The sequence below is a fragment of the Acinonyx jubatus genome, chromosome B1 (assembly GCF_027475565.1).
Source record: "Acinonyx jubatus isolate Ajub_Pintada_27869175 chromosome B1, VMU_Ajub_asm_v1.0, whole genome shotgun sequence".
NCBI classification, from domain to species: domain Eukaryota; kingdom Metazoa; phylum Chordata; class Mammalia; order Carnivora; family Felidae; genus Acinonyx; species Acinonyx jubatus.
The window spans coordinates 74,314,476-74,337,400 of NC_069382.1; the positions used below are offsets into that span (position 1 = coordinate 74,314,476).

General features: G+C 39.2%; 1 pseudogene; it reads right to left on the reverse strand.

Moving 5' to 3' along the window:
- Positions 1–18,030: 18,030 nt before the first annotated feature.
- On the reverse strand, positions 18,031–19,290 carry LOC106983724 (calmodulin-alpha-like; annotated as a pseudogene).
- Between the last annotated feature and the right edge of the window lie 3,635 nt (positions 19,291–22,925).

Sequence of the window (22,925 nt, forward strand, 5' to 3'; positions counted from 1 at the left end):
GCTGTATTCCCCATTGCACAAGCCCCTTAATGAATAAATATGCACCCTTAACTTAAAACTTCCCTCTTTTATTCTTGGGGAGACACTGTTTTGGGAAGTGATAAGGTTTTTGGGGTGAAAGTAGGGTGTTTGTGGGGTCTGGAGCCAACAGCCAAGAAAGAATTTTTGAAGATGTCTTCAAAAAGTGCTTATATTAAAGCATGGGGACAAGACCTGTGGGCAGGAAAACTGCCCTGAGCCCTGTGGAAAGACTGGTTATAAATTCCAGGGGAAGTTTCCAATGAGATTTTCATATGCTAAAGAAGACACACAGGCTACCAGAGGCCCAGCTATTGTCAGGCTAAAATTGTTTCTCCCTCTAGCAAAACATTAACATTAAGACAGTAAGCAGTTCCTGGAGAAAGTTTTACTCTGCCAGACTCAAGTATTTGTCAATGGGCTGCATGTTATAAGGAAATTTGTTTTTACCTGCCATTTCCTTTCTACCTTTGTTCCTCATATCACTATGGAGGGGTGATGTTGGGGCTCCAGGAAAACAGAGTCTATAGGTTTCTGGAGACTAGGCTATTGATAAGATTGCTTTTTTTTTTTTTTTTTTTTTTTTGTAATTTACTAAGATATTTGTAAACTGATGGAGACTCATGTCCTGCATGACTGTGATCTCTATCAGTTAACCATTTGTTTTTCCCCTTTCCTTTGTTCTTGGGCAGCCAGGAGTGCCCGAGGAATATCACACATACCCTGCCTTGAGGAGCTTGGGAGTGTTTGCAGCCTATCAGCTTGTCTTATGCTCCCTCATCAGGGAAGGATCCCTGGTGTTTTCCTTTACTGTTCCAAGTAAAACCCTTCCTTTTCCCATTCTCTGGCTGGGCTGTGTATTTGGATTGACCTACCAAGAAGTAAACCTAGTTTTTGGTAACAACAGGAGGAAGAGTGGTTAACTCTACCTGGTAACATCTACCTGGCAGATGGGGGACCATGTTCAGAGAAACTTCACAGAGGAGATATTCCTTCAAATATCATGCCCAGGGTTGTTGTTCAGGATGGACTCACAGCAAAGGGTAGCAGGCAGTCCTGGGTATGGAACTTCCAGGCCCCTATGAGGCCCTCTCCCCAACTGAGAATTTCTCTGCACGCTGAATTTGGGTCTCTCTTTAGAATGGGATTTGGAGCCCAAGACCCATTCAGACTTACTTTTTGGGTCTTAACTTGCAATCAATTACAATTGGTTAATAAATTCCTTGCTTAATTAAGTGAAATCCCCAATTCTGCTCTAGACAAATCACACCTGGCTACTAGTTGTTTGGTCCCTTTAAAGTACTTATGTCCGGTGTCATCATATTTGCCCTTATTTTATCAGTCAACTTCTCAGAGTTCAAAGGGTGACTTACTGGCACACCCTACATTTAACTGCTTCATGTGAAAAGCTCTTCCTCCTGCACTTGGATGTATGCTCCTTAAGTGTGGGGTCTATTTTTTTCCTTCTGTGTACCCCACAATACCGACTATGCTAGGCTGGTGATCAGGGTCAGTGTCTATAGAAAAAATTAACTCTTTTGTCTTCTCTCCCTAAGGCAGTTCCCATTTCTCAACCTTCTCTCCTCCTTTTCCAACTCATCCACTGCCTCCAATTCCCCCACCACCTGCAGTAAATTGCCTCCAGCCCCAGGAGCTATCTACTATCTAGGAAATGCAAAATGTTTCCTGAGAGAACAAGCCCTCCTCTGGGGGAGGATGTTTGAATGTACAACAGGAATGCACAGAGGTTAAATCTGGTGTATCGGGGCACCTGGGTGGCTCAGTCGGTTAAGCCTCCGACTTCAGCTCAGGTCACGATCTCACGGTCTGTGAGTTCGAGCCCCGCGTCGGGCTCTGAGCTGATGGCTCAGAGCCTGGAGCCTGCTTCCGATTCTGTGTCTCCCTCTCTCTCTGCCCTTTCCCGTTCATGCTCTGTCTCTGTCTGTCTCAAAAATAAATAAACGTTAAAAAAAAATTAAAAAAAAATCTGGTGTATCTCTTCAGTATCTCTTCCCTCACTGAGATTTTGATTCTGTTTTCAGGTACTGCTTTTAAGGTCCAAATAGCTTGTTTGACACTGTTCTTTGTTCTGCAGATTTTTTCAGGTGTTATTATGTCAGGAAGAGGGAGAATGGGGGTGGGGGCAGATTTTCAATATAAACTATACCTTTAAACTGAGATTAGGAAATTGCTAATTGATAAAACATGTTTATTGTGTTAGTCATTAATACTTTTACAAAGTAATCTATGAATCACACAGTAATAAATCAAAGAAAACCGAATTCAAGGTTATTTAGAGGAACTAGTATATGTAACAATGCTTGTAACCAAAACGTGCTATGCAAAACTAAGATGTTTTTGTTAATATCATTAGTACTTACAGCTGTCCTAAATGTGTGATTTTTTTTTCCTAACGCAAGGCACAAGATTAAGAATTGCAGAGATCTTTCAGTTCCTTGTCAATAGAAGATATCAGTAATAAGCAGAGATCATTTTCTGTTTTTCCAGTTCATCCCAGACTGTAATCAGGCCAGATTACTGTAACCAGGGCCAGAAATATCAAATAATCAAAAAAAAATCAAATTCCATTCAAACTAGGCTATGCATCTTTCCAATGTCAGGACAAAGATTGGCGACTAAAAGCTTTCTCAAAATCTTTTCATCTGTAGACACTGGCATGTCAAGCAAAAACAGCAGCTACCTGTCAAGCTCAAGGGGCTTGGTTCTGATGGGACCTCTTCCTGTTCCACAGGGGCCCCAACCTGCCATCAAAGCAGCTGGGCTGGGCTGCTAGATGTATGCAGTTCATCTCCGGGAAATAGAAAACCTAAGTGGACTAAGGTTATCAACGTATCCCAGGAACACACCTTCATATGCATGTGATTTGTGTCAATATGTCTATTTGGCTTCAAGTGATTTTGTAAAACGGAACACAGAAATGTAGAACAGGAGGAGTATGAGGTTTGAGTGAGAAGGAGATTGAAAAGAGAAGGACAAATGCTTGCATTATTTGCTTTGTTCCAGGGGAATTGTGCCATGCTCATTGATTTATTATGGAATAATATTAAATTAAGTGCATTACTAAATGTGAAGTGCCAACGCCACTGCCTGCACATAGTAGACACTCAGTAAGTGTCATACCTCCCTACTGGCCTCCTTCTACCATTGTGATTATCAAAGCTTATTGTAGGGACACCTGAGTGGATCAGTCAGTTAAGCATCCAACTCTTGGTTTCAGCTCAGGTCATGATCTCAGGGTTTGTGAGTGGGAGCCCTTCATTGGGCTCTGTAGTGACAGCGTGGATCCTGTTTAGGATTCTCTCTCTCTCTCTCTCTCTCTCTCTCTCTCTCTCTGCCCCTCCCACATACACACTGTCTCTCAAAATAAATAAATGAACTTTAAAAAAAAGATTCTCTCCCTTTCCCTCTGCCCCTCCCCTGCTTGAACTATCTCTCGCTCTCTCAAAAAAAAAAAAAAAAAAAAAAAAGAATATATATATATTTTAAAAAGCTTATTGCCAAACTTTGAAGAAAAGATCTAGAATAAACTGCCACCAGGAACAATCAGGGCATGTAAAGATTCTGTTAAGACAACCACACACCCTTCCTTCAATCAGCACCTGAGGCACTTGATCTTTGCCCGGGCAGTATTCAGGTGAACTTTGGTCTTTAAGGCAAATCAGCCCTGACACCACATACAGTCTTGGAATTAGGTATTAGTGCAATTATCCTACACTCAGAAACAGCTAGGGTGGGGGAATGAGTGGGTGACATCAGAAATGATCCAAGGCTTCTACAGGTGGCTTCAAATCATAATCAGTTATGAAGCTGCCCAAGTAACCCAAGCATAGAGTAATCCCCATAAAATAAAATTCTGACTTCAGGGCAAGGAAAGGGACCTTTTCTTTTCAAACCATTACCTTAGATCATCAATCATCACGATGGAAGATAAATCATAGCTCATCTCCAGCATTTATCAAAGTGCCCCAAATATTGTAGGCACTCAATATTTATTAGACATATGAATCTTAGTGTTTTAAGAATGTTTGACAGTCAATTCCAGGTAGAAATGATAGATTGAACAAACGTATCTTATCTAACTCCCTCCAGAACTCTACTAAAACTCACAAGGATGAGGAAAGAGGGAGAAGAAGCATTAGCAACAGATTTTTGGAGGCTAGAAAGCAGTGATAAAGGGCTTGGAAGACCTGAGAAAACCAAATGCTAAGTTAGTGGCATTACAAAATCCTCTGGATATGGAGTGAAGATGTAGGAGGGTTAAAATAAGGGAAATGGCTGTGATGCAGGCTGGCCAGGTCCAAGGATCCAGAAGGGGTCCTACAGGACCAGCCAGAGAGTCCTTGGCTCCATGCAGGATAGAAATTAAATGAGAGCAGATAGTAGAATTTACTGAAGGTGGATCTGGCTGGCTCAGTCAGTAGAGCATGTGACTCTTGATCTTGGGGTTGTAGTTCCAGCCCCCCCTGTTGCTTAAAAACATATTTTTTTTAAAGTTTAAAAAGAAACCACTGAAGCACAGAGAGAGTGCAGATATAGACAGAGCATCTGGGAGACTTGGAAAAGAAAGAAGAGTGAATCTTGTCTTTAGTTGAAGTCTAGGGTTTTTATTGAGGATGGTGCTTTGGTGCAAGGGTCTTCTCAGTAATCCAGGTACAAAGATGAATGTTTAGGTGTCCTCCATAAGTCATTTATGCCATGGAACTGGGGTCTTGATAAGTCAGTAGTCTTGGAAAACATATTGATGATGACCCCACCTAGTCACTCCTTAGATGTTACCTATTGTGCTAGAAGACTCCAAAGAAATCATAAAATCCTTAACCTTAGGAGGACATATTATCTGTTCTATAAGGCATGTGTAAGGGGGATGTGTGGGTTCAGCAAAAATAAAAGTGAGAAAAGGAGGGGAAAAAAGTAGTTTTTCATGGGGTCCCTTTAGTTTCTTTGTCTCACTTGGAGGTTGGAAGCTACTTGAGAAGTAACACCACTTTTATATCCTCTCCTCTCTTTTCAACTGGATTTCAGTCACTTTCCCTACCCTAACTGAAGTGAAGGTGTATACATTTCTTATCCAGGGCTGAAGGGGCTAGGGATTCTAGTGAGTAAACAGGGATCAATTAGTGCAGGCATACTAAATGCTCACATCCTCTCCCAATTCCTCATTTGCTAGAAATCAAGACTTACCTTTCAGACATAAGATGGGAGAAGACTCTCTAAGGAACATGACTAGCCCAAGTGAAAAAAAAACATCCTTAAAGATAGTGATATGGAGTGGGACGGGGTAGGGGTGGAATTTCCCAAAAAAGAGGTTACTCTATCACCTTTCAGCAACCATTCATGGTCAACAGTTCTTCCCCAATGCACAGAATTTCTAATCAGCTTTTCACTCTCCCACCCTTAAATATGAGCTGGCAGTCAGAATTACCAAATATAGGAGGAAATCCTGTAATGTAAAAGATAAGGAAAGGACCTAAATTGCCAGATTGAAGGGGTCCACCAAGTACCCAGTTCAATGAATGGCAACAGACCCATACCAACAATATCATCATGAAATTTTAGAACACCAAACACAAAGACAAAATTCTCCAAACTTTTAAACAGGAAAACCATGTGCAAAGGAGAAGGAATCAGAGTGGCATCAGACTTCTGAACAACAACCCTGAACCCTGAACTCTGAGGACAATGGAGCAATCCTTCCAAATTCTGAAGGAAAATTTTTTCTTACTTCGAATTCTATACCCAGACAAACTGTCCATCAAGAATAAAGAGGCAGGACAGGAAACCATCAGAATCCTAGAGAAGAACACAGGCAGCAACCTCTTTTACCTTGGCCAGAGCAACTTCTTACTAGACATGTCACCAGAGGCAAGAAAAACAACAGCAAACATGAACTATTGAGACTTCATCAAAATAAAAAGCTTCTGCACAGCAAAGTAAACAAACAACAAAGCTAAAAGGCAACCTATGAATAGGAGAAGATATTAGCAAATGATATAGCTGATAAAGGGTTAGTATCCAAAATCTATAAAGAACTTAGCAAACTCAACACCCAATAAACAAATAATCCAGTTAAGAAGTGGGCAGAAAACATGAATACACATTTTTCCAAAAAAAGACATCCAGATGGCTAACAGATACATAAAAAGATGCTCAACATCACTCATCATCAGGGAAATGCAAATCAAAATAATAATGAAATATCACCTCACACCTGTCAGAATGACTAAAATTAATCACACAAGAAATAAGTGTTTGTGAGGATGCAGAGAAAGGGGAACCCTCTTACACTATTGGTGGGAATGCAAAGTGGTGCAGCCACTCTGGAAAACAGTATGGAGTTTCTTCAAAAAGTTGAAAATAGAACTACCTTATTATCCAGCAATTGCACTACTAGGTATTTACACAAAGGATAAAAAAAATATAGATTCAAAGGAGCACATGTGCCCTGATGTTTATAGCAGCATAATCAACAACAGCTAAACTATGCAAAGAACCGAAATGTCTATGGACTGATGAATGGATAAAGAAGATGTGGTATATATAAACAATGGAATATTACTCAGGCATCAAAAGGAATGAAGTCTTGCCATTTGCAACTACATGAATGGAACTAGAGTGTATTATGCTAAGCAAAATAAGTCAGAGAAAGACAAATACTCTATGATTTCACTCATATGTGGAATTTATGAAACAAAATAGGATTGCCTAGGTGACTCAGTAAGGTAAGTGTCCAACTCTTGATCTCAGCTCAGGTCTTGATCTCAGGGTCATGAATTCAGGTCCTGCACTGGGCTCCACACTGAGTGTGAAGCCTACTTAGAAAAGAAAAGAAAAGAAAAGAAAGGAAAGGAAAGGAAAGGAAAGGAAAGGAAAGGAAAGGAAAAGAAAGGAAAAGAAAGGAAAAGAAAGGAAAAGAACATGGGGGGGGAGAGAGAGAGGGAGAGAGAGAGGGAAACAAACCATAAGAGACTCTTAACTATAGAGAACAAACTGACCGCTGATGGAAGGAGGTGGGTAGGGGGATGGGCTAAATAGGTGATGGGTATTAAGGGGGCACTTGTCATGTTGAGCACTAGGGTTTTTTTTGTTTTGTTTTGTTTTTTATGAAATTTATTGTCAAACTGGTTTCCACACAACACCAGAGCACTAGGTGTTATATGTAAGTGATGAATCACTGATTTCTGCTCCTGAAAACAATATTACACTATATGTTAATTAACTAGAATTCAAATAAAAATTTGAAGAAGAAAAAAAAAAAGAATAAAGAGGATGGTTCCACCTTGTGGAACCCACCCTCTCTCCCACCTTGAGAGTGTACTTTTGCTTTAACAAATTGCTCTTGCAAAACAAACAAACTTGCAAAAACAAACAAACAAACAAACAAACAAAGAATAAAGGTAGAATACATATAAATTCTCAAAAACCTTAGCTTCCATGCATGCTTTCTCAAGAAGTTAAGGGAGGGAGGACATGTTAAATCAAAAAAAAGAAAGTGTAAACGAAGAAAGAAGAAGGTATGGATTATAGGAAAAGAATATCCAAGTAAGGAAATAGGTAAAGTGAGACTTCAAGATGGGGGTGTATTAGCTTATATACCAGATATAGAGAACAACAAATTGGAGCGTTATAACTCAAGAGAGAAGAAGCCTTGAGAGAGGTTATCATTAAGATGTCAACTGCCATTGTACTACTTTTTAAAATCTGAGAATGGAATGCCTAAATGAGCCTGATCCAGGTTGTTATTTGCATTTTCTTTGCCTTATCCGTGTTTTGATGGAATTTCTGTTCTCCTGCCCACCTATCCCCCTACCCCACCATGACCTACCACCCAGATAAGCCGAGGAACCCATTAAACCCCACAGAAGTTTTCTGCTTTGACCTACTCCAGAACTGGGATGACCTTTGGTGAACTTAGAGGCAAAAAATAAAGAGCAACCCCCTGCCCCATCCCCAACCCCCACCATAGTCTTGCCAGATGTCCTGTACCTAGCCACCTACCAGTAGTCCCAATTTTTATTAAGTTCTATGTTTCCCAGGTCTTGCTCATGACCTTGCCCACTGATTTCTCCAGAAATGCCCTTTATACATTTTCATGGAAGCTGAAGCCAAACTATGGGCTAGAAACGGTGTTCAGTTTATCTTCTTTGAGATCATCTAATAGTGCCTTCATGCTTTTTTCTTACACATCCGGGTTTCTGATTGCTGCTCAGTTTTTGTTTTTATTCAGTTTTCAGTTTTTATTTACTTAAGTAATCTCTACACGCAGAGTGGAGTTTGAACTCACAACCCCGAAATCAAGAGTCACATGCTCCTCCAACTTAGCCAGCCCCTTGCTCAGTTTTTATATTAATCACTTACAGTGGTTGATAAAATATCTGAGAAAAAAAAAGAATGATAGTAGTATTCCTTAAATATTTCAATTACTTCCTCTCCTGGGATTTTGGAGATGATATTCTGAAGATCAAGCCAATGAGTAGTAGATCGAAGTGGAAAGAATTTGTGTCATAGAAAAGCAGCCTTAATGGGCCATGAGCCGCCTGATAAAATATCCATCTCCTTTGCTTTTTTTTTTTTAATCTTTATTTTTGAGAGGGAAACAGAGTGTGAGCAGAGGTGGAGCAGAAAGGGAAAGAGACACAGAATCCGAAGCAGGCTCCAGGCTCCGATCTGTCAGCAGCACAGAGCCCCATGCGAGGCTCCAACTCACAGACCGTGAGATCATGACCTGAGCTGAAGGCGGATGCTCAACCAACTCAGCCACCCAGGCGTGCCTCCATCTTCTTTGCTTTCCTTTCATGCCCCACATCATCTCCATTTGGCTGCCAAAATCTTCACTTTCAAATCTTCACCTGCTGTCAGCACCTAGACCCTTTCCAGAAAAACAAACCGCCTATGTGGTAGGAGCAGTGCCGCACAGGGACTAAGGACATGATAAGAAGAGGGAGCCGAGTCCAAAAGACTGGCCCTTCTCAGTCTTCCTCCTGGCTACCAGTCTCTCTGATGCTTAAAATCTTTCTAGGGATCCCTATTGCCCCAGCAATGGATCCCTCAGCATGGCATATAAAGGCTCTTTTTAATTTCACCTCTCCCTACCTTGTCATCTTCACCTGTGGCTCCTACAGCCTTTTGTCTCTTACCCACAGTAATATTCAACTACGTATAATTCCCTGAATACTGTGTTTACACCTCTCTCTTTTGATCATGCCTGAAAGTTTCTTCTTACACTTTCCCCTCTTCCTTATCTGGTTAATATCTGCTTATTTTCAAGGCTCAGTTCAGGGGTAACTTCCTGCAGTAAGACTTCCCTGCCCTAGCCACCTCTCCTCTGGACTGGGTGAGATGTGCTTCCTCTGTGCATATCTATGCATGTCACCTTGTATTGAAAAGTATCTCTTTGTCTCTCTGTGCCTTTCATTAGATTTAAATCCCTTGAAGACAGGGACAAGGTCTTCCCTGTAAATAACTCCAGCGCCCAGCACTGTGCCTAGTACAAAGTAAGCATTCAATAACTATCGGTTGAATGTAATTGTTTTTTTTTTTTAAGTTTATGTATTTATTTTGGGAGAGAGAAGGAGAACAGAGGAGGGGCAGCGAGAGGGGGAGAGAGAAACTCCCAAGCAGGTTTCGTGCTGCCAGCTCAAAGACCAATGTGAGGCTCCATCTCACAAACCATGAAATCATGACCTGAGCCCAAATCAAAGTCAGATGCTTAACTGACTCTCCAAGTGCCCTGGCTGAATGTAATTCTTAAAAAGCCTATCATATATTGAAATATCATTATGTTCATATTATTCTTTTATTTTTTATTTAAAAAATAATTAATAGACTTAATTATTTTAGAGAACTTTAGGTTTACAGGAAAATCAGACAGGAAGTACAGAGTTCCCATATACCCCCTCATTCCCCAACCTAGTTTCTTGTATAATTAACATCTTGCATTAATGTGGTACTTTTGTTAAAAGTGATGAACCAAAATTGATAGGTTATTATTAGATAAATTCCACAGTACACTAGGGTTCACATTTTGTGTTATACACCCCATAGGTTTTGACAATGGATTACATTTGTATCATATGTAATAAATTCACTGTCTTAAAAATCCACTATTCTCCATCCAATTATCTTCCCTCCCTGCCTCTCTGGAACCCCTCTCTGGAAGTGATCTTTTTACTGTATCCACAATTTTGCCCTTTCTAGAATGTCATACAGTTGGAATCATAGAGTATACAGCCTTCTCAGATTGGCTACTTTTGCTTAGCCATATGCACTTAAGTTTCCTTCGTGTCTTTTTGTGGCACATTATCATTTTTACTCTTCAAAATAATCCTGCAAGGTATGATTTTTAGTAGATGAACACCTGAGACTTGGAGAGTAAAGGTGATAGTGCAAAAATAGCTGGGATGTCAACAATGCCATACTATCAACCCATGAAATAGACATTCACCAGGCTCCTGCTTTGTATCAGACACAATGTTTGCTTGATTCCAAGAGCAATAAGAAGATAATGTCCTAGTCCTTGAGGAACTAATGGCTTAGTGTATAAGACAGGTACATTTAAAAACTCATCATTTCACAATGAAATGTGAAATGTTCACAGAAAGAACTACTGAAAGGATAGGTTTCCTACTGATATAAAAATTAATTCAAGGGGCTCAGTCAGTTAAGCATCTGACTCTTGATTCCAGCTCAGGTCATGATCTCATTGTTCATGGGTTTAAGTCCAGTGTCAGGCTCCATGTTGACAGCATGGAGCCTGCTTGAGATTCTCTCTCCCTCTCTCTCTCTCTGCCCCTCCCTTGCTCATGCACATGTGCATGCTCTCTCTCTCTCTTTCAAAATAAATATACATTTTTAAAAAATTAATTCAAATAATATAGGCACTTGGCACAATAATGCCACATAAGGTGTTCATTAACTGTTAATTAATATTACTGTTATTTCACTTAGTTCTTATAACAGCCTTAACCCCTCTATATTGTTATTTCTTATTTTTCTGATCAATAAATAGTTCAGAGTAGTTAATGAACTTGCTCAAAATCACAGAATGAAAAAATGAATCAAGGTTTGCCCAAAGCCCATGTTCTTTCTACCCTTTTGCTTTCTAAGTAGTCTGGGCAGAAGTAACAGCATGTCTCCTGAGGTAGAAACATAAACAAGAAGGGTATGTTGGGGACAGTGACAAACTGAGAGTGACTGGAAGTGTAGAGGGTGGGGTGGGGTCAGTGGGCAGTAAACACTAGTCACAGTTAGGTATGTAGGGCTTCCAAGTACTGAATTTCATAAAATATGTCAGTCCCACTAATTTGCTTATGATATTTAGCTCTAAGAACTGCTGAAGTGGAACATTCCCTTTGGAGGGAACAAAATAAGACAAGCTCTGTGTAAGACATTTTTGGTCTTGCTGAGGTCAACGTGGTGGGTGAGGAAGAGTTCTGACAATTGCTATGGAGATGCAACATAAGCAAAGAAAAGCAAAAATGTTTGTCTTCCAAAAGCAGAATTAGAGGGAAGCACAGTAACTCAAGATTCCACACATAACATGTTTGCAAATAAACACCAATTTGAAGAGAAACTTTAGGAATGAAATTGACTGAGTCCAAGACTTTACAGAAGACCCATCTGCTTTCTTCTCTAGATGGTTGGAATGCTTACATGTGGTGGCATTACTTTTTTTGTTGTTGTGTGGCTTCTTTACTTGAGAAGTAGAAATTTAAAAATTTACCTTTGATTTCTATTGTATTATTGAAATCATCACATACGTTAAACTGAATGCTGAATGCTGAATGCTGAGGGCTGAATGCTATTTGTACTTTTCCAGGGGGAGAAAAGCACAAAACACTATTTGTACTTTTCAGCTATCCCATATCAGACACTTGTCGAACTATAAAAAGAGAAAATTAACTTCTACCTAATTATTTTAATAATATATATTTAGCATTGATTTTTATATAGCAGAAGAAATAGCATTGAATTCAATTCAGAACAATTCAAGAACATTACCAATATCTACTAATCTGATATATTTTTATATTTATATTTTTATTTATTTTAGAGAGAAAGAGAGAGAGAGCAGGGGAGAGGGTCAGAGAGAGAGAGAGAGAGAGGGAATCTTAAGCAGGTTCCAAGCTCAACGTGGACCCTGACTTAGTGCTCAATCCCACAACCCTGGGATCATAACTTGAGCCAAAATCAAGAGTCAGATGCTTAACCAACTGAGCCTCCCAGGTACCCCAAGTCTGATACTTAAAAAAAGGTTTTTTTTTAAGCTTATTTATTTTGAGAGAAAGAGCATGGAGTAGGGGAGGGGCAGAGAGAGAGGGAGGGAGAGAATCCCAAGCAGTCTCCACATCATCAGTGCAGAGCTGGACATAGGGCTTGATCTCACGAACCATGAGATCATGACCTGAGCTGAAATCAAGAGTCAGATACTTAACTGACTGAGCCACCCAGGCACCCAATGATATATTTTTAAAATGTAACTTAGATGAAAGAAAACAGAGGTCATTTTAATACCATATTTTCTTGTTCCCATAAAAAAATTCTATCTATTTTTGGCCAATATTTATTTACTTATTGAACCAAAGTGGTTATCAAAAATGTAGTATGTCCCAACTTGGTATCAGGCACTCAGAATGTAGTCATAGGCAAAGCAGACACAGTCTCTGCTCAGGGGGAGTTTGCAGTATAATACCAGAAAACTACAACCAGTTGCATCAAAGGGTTAAAGTTAGCCATTTTTATTACTGTATTGCAAAAAGATTGGGCTTGGGAGTGCATAGAATAGTGCTTTTCAAACTTTGTGTGTGAATCACTTGTGGATCTTATTAAAAAATGGATTCTGATTCAGTAGTCTAGAATGCAACTGATATTCTATATTTAAACATGGTGTCATACAATACTGATGCCACTAGTCCATGGACCACACTTTTTAGCAAGGGCATAGGCTATTAAGATGTAAGATTGTTCAGATGTAATGTTAAGATGTAGGGCATAAAATAATATTAAAACATTTTCTTTTCTTGGGGCACCTGGGTGGCTCAGTCAGTTGAGTATCCAACCCTTGATATCAGCTCAGGTCATGATCTCATCGTTGTGAGATTGAGCCCCGAGCCCCACCATGCTCAGCGCAGAATCTGTTCTCTCTCTCTCTGATTCTCTCTTTCCCTCTCTCTCTGTCCCTTCCCCACTTGCACACTTGGGAGCTCTCTGTCTCTCTCAAAATAAATAAATAATCATTAAAAAAAAACCATTTCCTTTCTTGGTGTGAAATGTACATTCTTTGGAATCAAATAGTCTGAGTTTCAATCCTGGCTTCACTATTTGCAGGCTGTGATCTTAGGAGGGCTACTTCACCTCTCTGTCTCAGTTTTCTTATCAGCAAACTGAGGATAATGGCAGGGATTATCTCATAAGGTTGCTGTGCTCTGAAGGTTAATGATATAATAATTTATATAATTCATTTAGAATAGTCTAACTGATAAGTACTCAATAAATGTTAGTTATTATTTTTTGTATTAACATTGCTTTAGAGATCTACTTGGGATTTGATGTACTTCATTAATCTGAAGATTCATGATTTTTATTAATTCTGGATAATATTCAGTCCTTATCCTTTCAAAAGTTGCCTTTTGTCAATTGTTTTCTCTTTCCTCTTTTAGAATTCTAGTTGGACATCCATGTACCTTGTGAGGTGGGTTTAGAGCCATTGGCCAAAAAAGAATTATTGAAACATCTTCGATGCAAAAGGTGATTTTATTAAAGAATGGGAACAGTACCTATGGGCAGAAAGAGCTGTCCTGAGGTTGTGACAGGTGACTGATTATGAACTTTCAAGTTGGGAGGGGGTTAGGGATAGTGTAATCCTCTAAGGAATTTTGGAAGCAAGGTTTCCAGGACTTTGAGGAGGCTAGCTGTTAGTAGGAAAAGGTCATTTATTACTGTCTAATAAAACCTTAGTCATGAGGCTCTTCAGATTATATCAGTGGGCCATACACTTGGAAGATGATTACTAACATATATTTGGGGAGGAAGGGTAGAGATGAAGGAAGTTTCCAAAGGAAATTTTATATGTTAAGGAAGATTTACAAGATCCTGGAGATTGGGTTAATATAAAGATAAGGTTGCCTTCTAAATGGTCTCACACAAACACAGTAATTACAATAACAATGTAGGATAATGGGGCACCTGGGTGGCTCAGTCAGTTAAGCAGCTGACTTTGGCCCAGGTCATGATCTCACAGTTCCTGAGTTGGAGCCCTGGCATTGGGGTCTGTGCTGAAGCCCAGACTCTGGAGCCTGCTTCAGATTCTGTGTCTCCCTCTCTTTCTGCCCCTCCCTTGCTCATGCTCTCTCTCTCTCCCTCTCTCCCTCTCTCTCTCTCTCTCAAAAATAAACATTAAGCGGCGCCTTGGTGGCGCAGTCGGTTAAGCGTCCGACTTCAGCCAGGTCACGATCTCACGGTCCGTGAGTTCGAGCCCCGCGTCGGGCCCTGGGCTGATGGCTCGGAGCCTGGAGCCTGTTTCCGATTCTGTGTCTCCCTCTCTCTCTGCCCCTCGCCTGTTCATGCTCTGTCTCTCTCTGTCCCAAAAATAAATAAACATTGGGAAAAAAATAAAATAAAATAAACATTAAAAAAATGTAGGATGAAAGTAATTATAAAGCTCAAAAAAAAAAGTGAACAGAATGTCAGATACCTGTGGGACTATTATGAAAGATTTAACATTCAGACCATCACAAAAGGAGAAGAGAAAGAGAATGGGGCTGAAAAAGCATTTAAAGTAATAATGGCTGAAAGTTCCCCCAAACTGGCAAAAGATATAAACCTACAGATTCAAGAAATTAAATGATCCCAAATATGATAAATTCAAAGGAATCCACACCAAGATACAGCACAGTCAAATCCCTGAAAATTGAAGCCACAGAAAATCTTGAAAGCACAGAAAGATCAATAAATTGGTTACCTAGAGAGGGAAACAAGTCTAATGACAGTGGATTTCTCATCAGAAAGCATACATATCAGAAGGAAGTGGCATAATATTTTTCAGGTGCTAAATGAAAATAACTACCAACCCAAATTCTATATCCAGCAGAAATATACTTCATGAATGAAGGGAAAACACATGCTTTTTCACAGATGAAGGAAAAGTAATAGAATATGTCACCAGCGGACTTACCTTTAGAATGGCTAAAGGAAGTTCTCTAAGCAGAAAGGAAATGAGTTTTGTGGGTTTTTTGGGAAACATTTAAAAAAAAATAGGACTCTTAGATCATCATCAGAAAGAAAGAACAGAAAGAGCAATAATAGAGGTAAATGCAATAGACTTTCCTTCACCTCTTGAGTTTTCCAAATCATGTTTGATTAAATCAGAAGTTTTAACACTAGGGGCGCCTGGGTGGCTCAGTCAGTTGGGCATTTGACTAAGACTCAGGTCATGATCTCACTGTTCGTGAGTTCGAGCCCTGCATTATGCTCTGTGCTGACAGCTCAGAGCCAGGAGCCTGCTTCGGATTCTGTGTCTCCCTCTTTCTCTGTTTGCTCCTGCTTGTGCTCTGTCTCTCAGTCTCTCAAAAATAAATAAGATTAAAAAAAAAAGTTTTAACACTATTGTGTTTCTCATGTACCTGGAGAAAATATCTGCAGTGATTACATTATAAGCAGGGAGGGTAAGGGGAGATAAAATATCTACAATTTGAACTGGTAATTAATCAATTAGTAAATGTAATTAGTAAATTAATTAGTAAAATGTAACACCAGTAGACCGATAAATTATGTATATATTATAATGTAATAGTGGGAGCAACCGATGAAATAGCTATACAAAGAGATACACTCCCAAACACTAGAGATAAATAAAAATAGAGTTTTAAAAATATGTTCCAGCAAACTACAGAAAAGTGAAAAAAAAAGTCATTTATATAACATTCTTAAAATGATAAAATCATAGAGGAAAAAAAAGATAAGGTTGCTGTCTGCGCTTAGCAAAGTATTAACATCAAGGCAGTTGAACTCGTAGAGGAAGGTTGCTCTGCCTGTCTCAAGGACTTGTCAGTGGGCTGTAAGTTGTAAGGAAATTTAATTTTTTTCTTTTGCCTTTGTTTCCCACATCACCATGTATCATGTACCTTATGTCTTCTATAACCTTCATGTGACTTAGCTGCCTTATCTATAAAATGAGGATAAAGGGGCACCTGGTGGCTCAGTTGGTTAAGCTCTGACTTCAGCTCAGGTCATGATCTCACAGTTCATGGGTTCGAGCCCTGCATCAGGCTCTGTACTGACAGCTCAGAGCCTGGAGCCTGCTTTGGATTCTGTGTCTCCCTCTCTATCTGCACCCCGCCCCCATTCTCTCTCTCTCAAAAATAAACATTAAAAAATTTAAAGACCATATTGACTTTATTCAATGATCCGTGAATCAGGTAGCATCCCATCTAACAAATAAAAAGGAGCTCCAAGGAGCAGTACAAAACAGAAAGCTTTTATAGGCAGAAGGAGAAAGAGAATGGATTATTTCAAGTAAGGTCAACTTCCTTTAGGGGCCAAAAAGTCTATCAGGTGGGTTACCTCACTAGTACTGACCAGGAAATTCCAGACTGGCTGGTTAAGATTACAGTCTTGGGAGAGGCTCATCAGGTTAGGTATTAAGGCTTGGTTTGCTGACACAGGGCTTAGCACAGTGGCTCAATTTGGGGATTGCTGGTCCTTTTTAACAATTACCCCCTTTTGATCAAACTCTCAGCTTAACTGAGAGATGTGATCAAAATTTAAGGGATTAGCACGATTCCTAGCTATCACTCAAAAGTTTTCAGTCTTTGTTGATCCTCTATGTGGTATTCACAGGTTGCAATGTTTTTGCTGAATGGTTGTGATATTCATAAGCAATGCCTTCTGGTTCACAATTAAAAAAATTTTTTTTAATTTAATTTTTTTTAACGTTTTATTTATTTTTGAGACAGGGAGAGACAGCATGAACGGGGGAGGGTCAGAGAGAGAGGGAGACACAGAATCCGAAACAAGCTCCAGGCTCTGAGCTGTCAGCACAGAGCCCGATGCAGGGCTCGAACTCACGGACCGCGAGATCATGACCTGAGCCGAAGTCGGCCACTTAACCGACTGAGCCACCCAGGCACCACCCCCAAAAAATTTTTACATGTATTTATTTTTGAGAGACAGAGAGAGACAGAGCACAAGTGGGGGAGTGCCCGGGCAGAGAGAGAATGAGACACAGAATCCGAAGCAGGTTCCACGTTCCCAGCTGTCATCACAGAGCCTGACACGGGGCTCAAACTCACAAACCATGAGATCATGACCTGAGCCGAAGTCAGACGCTCAACCGACTGAGCCACCCAGGTGCCTCTCTGCTTCACAATTTTTAAGTTGGTCATTCTCTTTGTTCCTTTTCTGATGTTCCAGTCTTAGGGAGATCATTTGGTTGGTGGTTAGTGGTTGCAAACATAAATTTAGAGCTCTCAAGAGAAAACAATGCATTAGGGAGATTTCTATGATTATTATAAGCAGGATAATTCCCAATGTCTGGGGTACACTTCAAAGCCACGACCCCAAAAAATCGAAGAAGTCAAAGAAAGAATTCATTGAAGGAAACACTTATTCAAGCCAAGTGGTTTGCTCAGTGACCTTATGTAATTGAGTTTCAACATCCTCAGAAGTGTTAATCCAGGTGTTGGCAGGTAATGTTGGCTATAGCACAGATACTTCTTTGCTCAACCTAAAGATAATTAAGGCTTATCCTATTATCAAGAACAGCTTTGGCCAGAGAGTCAAAGGATTTTTTGCTGGGCAACTACTGTTCTAGCAGCAGATTCTGCAATATTTTTGAGAGTTAAGGAGAAATTCCTGATCATAGCCTCATTTGTACTCACTACTAACCAGGGAAGTGGGCCCTGACAAAGGAAGCAAATCTTGAATCATGAATGCCTCCTCTGAGTCAGGCCTGGAAAGGTGACAGTCATGGAGGCCAATAAAATTTTAAGGGTCTATAGACCACACAGGCAGTTTTATTCTGGTTGCTATGTGTCCCTTTCTTTGCCTAGAACCTGGACACAAGTTTCCCTGGGTTTAGGGTTCTTAACCAGAGACAAGGAAATGTATGAGGGAATCACTAGCATCATGGACAGATTGGAATTCTTGATGACAATCCAATAGTCTGAAAGATGTGGCCTGGGGGAATCAGATGATGGTGTTATCTTTCCAGGCCAGTGCCAGAGTAAAAGAAAGAAAGGGAAGAAGAAAGGGTTTCATGTTTAGTTAAAATATGAAGTCTTAATCGAGTTTCTTGGGCAGAATGAACACCAATGATAGCTACTTCTTTTCTTCTAAAAAATTTTTTTTAATGTTTATTTATTTTTGAGAGAAAGAGAGAGAGAGACAGAGTGAGAGTTGGGGAGGGGCAGACAGGGAGGAAGACATAGAATCCAAAGCAGGTTGTAAGCTCTGAGCTGTCAGCACAGAGCCCAACTAGGGGCTTGAACTCATGAACTGTGAGATTGTGACCTGAGCCAAAGTCAGACGCTTAACCGACTGAGCCACCCAGGCACTGCCTACACAAATTCTTCATAGTTGACTTGTCCATCTCCATCAATATCTGCTTCCCTGATCATTTCACCTACTTCTTCATCTGTTAGTTTTTCTAAGTTTGTCATGACATGACATAGTTCTGCCGCACTGATGTGACCATTGATATCCTTGTCAAAGACTCAGAATGCCTTCCGAATTTCTTCTTTACTATCTGATTCTTTCATTTTTCTAGCTGTCATAGTCAAAAACTCTGGGAACTCAATGGTGCCAACATTGTCTGCATCTACCTTGTTGATCATATCCTGCAATTCGTCTTCTGTTGGGTTCTGACCCAGTGACCTCATGGCAGTTCCAAATTTCCTTGTTGTGACAGCACCACCACCATCTTTGTCAAATAGGGAGAAAGCTTCCTTGAGCTCAGCAATCTGTTCTTCTGTCAGCTGATCAGCCATGGTGCAGGTGAAGGGAGGAAGAACAGAGGTCATGAGGGTGACTGTACCAGCGCAGGGGCTGTGATGGTGGGGGTGGCTCTACTGCTGCTGATGCTGCTGCTTCTGCCAAGGCACAGTGTGCTTAGGGCTGTGCGGCCACCAGACTGCAAGTGTCGGCCCCACACCTGCCGAGCTCCCAGCACCACGGCCTCATAGAAGCACTTTTTACCTTTTTTATTATTTTTAAAATTAATTTATTTCTTTATTTATTTGGTGTGTGTGTGTGTGTGAGAGAGAGAGAGAGAGAAAGAGAGAGAGAGAGAGAGTCCTGGGGAGGGGCAGAGAGAGAGAGAGAGAGAAACCCAAGCAGGCTCCACACTGCCAAGGCAGAACCCTACTCAGGGCTTGAACCCATGAACTGTGAGATCATGACCTTAGCTGAAGCCAAGTTAGAGGCTTAAGTGACTGAGCCACCCAGGTGCCCCTATGAGCACTTTTTAAGTCTGCTTTGTTGGAACTTTGTAAGCAGGGCACTGGGTCTATTTTTCCAAGGGGTTTTATTGGCTCTGTAAAGTCAACTTTAGTTCCTTAAATCTGTCTGGCCACATCTGAATCTATGCACATCTATCTCAAATATGACATTCCAATTAAAGCTTAGGAAGTATAGCTAATATTTCCAATTGTGTTCCTTTATAAGGACAATAAATTCTTATCAAATTTATGTAAATAAATAATAATTTTGCCACAAAAATAATACTGAAGAGTTTCTGAATTCAGGAGGGATCAGATATAGAGAAAAAAATAAATGTTTCATCTTTGTTTACAATAGTACACTTTACCAAATTGCTGTCAGGGATAACTTAAAGTTTCTTCAAATCTGGAAAAACAAAACATTTAAAGAACCAGAGCTCTTTCAAACAATAAGTCATAAAAACTATAGTCATACTCCTCAGTTCACTCAATTCCACATTATTTATTCTTGTTCTGCTTGAATCCAGTGTTTTGTTTTGTTTTGTTATTAGTTCTGGAAATTCTTATTCAGTTCAGCTTTATGATGGTAAAGTTATCAGAAATCTGTGTTTGCCAGAGTCCTTTTCATGAATCTTCTTGAAGACAAAGCACTTGGTACTTTTGCAAAATATCAGAGTAAAACAATAATTCTCTGTAAAAGACAAAAGACTTTAAAATATCCATTATTGAATATCTGATGAGAGTTCATTATAACGGAGTTGACAAGGAAATTTGCTTATTTTTGTAACACATAATATTTTATAATAATAACTGGAACTATGATCAATAACATATTACTAGGACATATCAGATTTCCAGGAGTTTCATGTAATTTTTGGAACACTTACACCTGTTCTAAATAATAGTAATTCACAATAGACGTACTTCTGGTTTCATGGTGGAAGACTTTATTAATTATAAGGGAAAGAGAACATACGGAATTAAACAATTATAGTAAACATAAAGAGGGAGAGAAGTAGAGAGAAGAACAAAGAGGGCTTAATACATCAAATTAGGTTCTTACAACATGCAACCTTCTGGCTGTGGAAACCCCACGGTGAACAGCCTGGTTGGAGTCCCAATTGAGGGTCCTTGTGGAGTGCCCTCCCCTCAGGTGAGACTTCCAGCTAGCTATTCTTCTGAGGGCAATATATATACTACCTGGGTGTGATTTATGGTGAGTCATTGAGTCATTAAGTTTGTGCAGTTCCAAGAAAGTTGTTTTTTCCCTGTTTCTCTTACCGTATCTCACAATCTTAGGAGCCTGGGTATCTGTATATTCCTCTTCCCTCCCTGGTCCATTCCAAGGGGCCAGCCTGATCTGGATAAAGTCCGTGAAGCACATTAATCCCTCTTGGCATCAGGAATAAAAGGGCCAGTTCTATCCTGAGACCAGAAACAGACTACAAGCCAACTAAGGCCCCCATGATTGTATACGTGCAACTCTGGGCAGAAATGCATGACAAGTCACACAAACAATTTCTATACAGAACAGTACTATAGACCTATATAAATACAACAAAAAGAATGCTTAGTATTACTTCTTATTTGACAATGCTTCCCACATAAGTTAACATGTGAAATATGTCTAAATAGTTTAACATCTTCCTTTTTATAAGGGGAGAGAGCAAATCATTTTAGATGTTCCAGGTATCCACTAAAAAACTCCAAAGTTAGTTCAAAGTCAAAATGATTTCATTTAGAACTTGATGTTGGGAAGATTGTCAAAAATATCAAAAAGTTCAAATAGGATCATAGGTCACTGTTAAACAATATTTATTACCCATTTAACCATTTTGACAATTAAAGACTTCATTGGCAAATACAGAAGGTCAAATAGTTGCGTAATTTCTTATTAAGAGCAGACAAATAATCTAAGAAAACTTGTTCTTTTAGCAGATGAAAGAATATGAAGATTTAGTTTTATAGAAGTACACTATTGCTATTATACCTTATTTTTAAAATCCTTGTAACAAACTATGCAATCTTTTCCAGCTTGGCCACACATGAAATTCTGTTCTCAAAATTCTTTTTTCCATGAACTTTGTAAAATTTTGTCCTGTTTTCTTCTTTCCCATTCTGAAATAACCAGCCTCTCTTTAGGACAAAATTATTTTCTTTTCTCTCAACAAAAATGCATTTCCATACCTTATACTTTCTTTTACTGAAACACACATCCTACTTTCCTTGCATACAGAGATATTTCCCTTATTTCTAGTGGTTTTAGTCACTCATATTAGAATTATTAATCCTTAAAAACCTTAATTTCTGGGGGTGCCTGGGTGGCTCAGTCGGTTAAGCGGCTGACTTCAGCTCAGGTCATGATCTCGCGGTCCCTGAGTTCGAGCCCCGAGTCGGGCTCTGTGCTGACAGCTCAGAGCCTGGAGCCTGTTTCGGATTCTGTGTCTCCCCCTCTCTCTGACCCTCCCCCGTTCACGCTCTGTCTCTCTCTGTCTCCAAAATAAATAAACGTTAAAAAAAATAAAAAAAAAACACCTTAATTTCTAGTGAAAATAAAGAAGTAAACAATTGTGAATTTTCTTTCATGTTAACATTCTGTGGCTTTGCAAATCTGTTATTTATTTATTTATGTATTTATTTATTTTTGGCCTTAATTTATAAACACCTTTTATAATTTCTAGGAACATATAGTTTTTCATAGTAAATTTTTTGGTGGAGCACAATACATGTTTACTAATAGACACAAATATCTTCATTTCTTCTGTGAAAGGAAGCAAAAAATCGATAAACTGATGTTCACTAATAAATGCTTTAGTATTTTATCATATTTGGAAATACATACAATGATCTAGATATTCAATAAATTTAACTTAATTCATCATTTAACTTAACTTAGCAAAACTTAAGGTTTCAAGTTACCAAAAAAATTTGGGAAAACTATTTTAAAAGTTCACTTAAAAATTCTTTATCCTACTAAAAACTTAATGAGACATTAGACAATATCATTTACCATCCCAAGCTGTTTTTCTTATTGACAAATTTTATAGGAGATAACCTGAACTCATTTGACCTTTAGCAAGCATAGGTAGAATAAAAGTTGTATGTCTGCATTATTTTTAATGTTGATAACTCTGAAGACATGTCTATTTTAATGAAATCAATAAACTTTAAGTTAGCTTTAATATTGAATATTTCCCCAGATCACATGAACATGAAATTCACTTGGGTTAGTTTCTATTATATTTCTGAGAATTTAATCTATATAAGCACTTACCTTTAAGCCAACTAAATAGAGCTCTTTTATAAATTAATTTTGGTAATACCATCCAGAGGTAGAAAATTACCATACATCTACAGTATATATGTATAGATAGATAGATAGATAGATACATGTATATATAGATAGATACATATAGATAGATAGATAGATAGATAGATAGATACACACACACACAC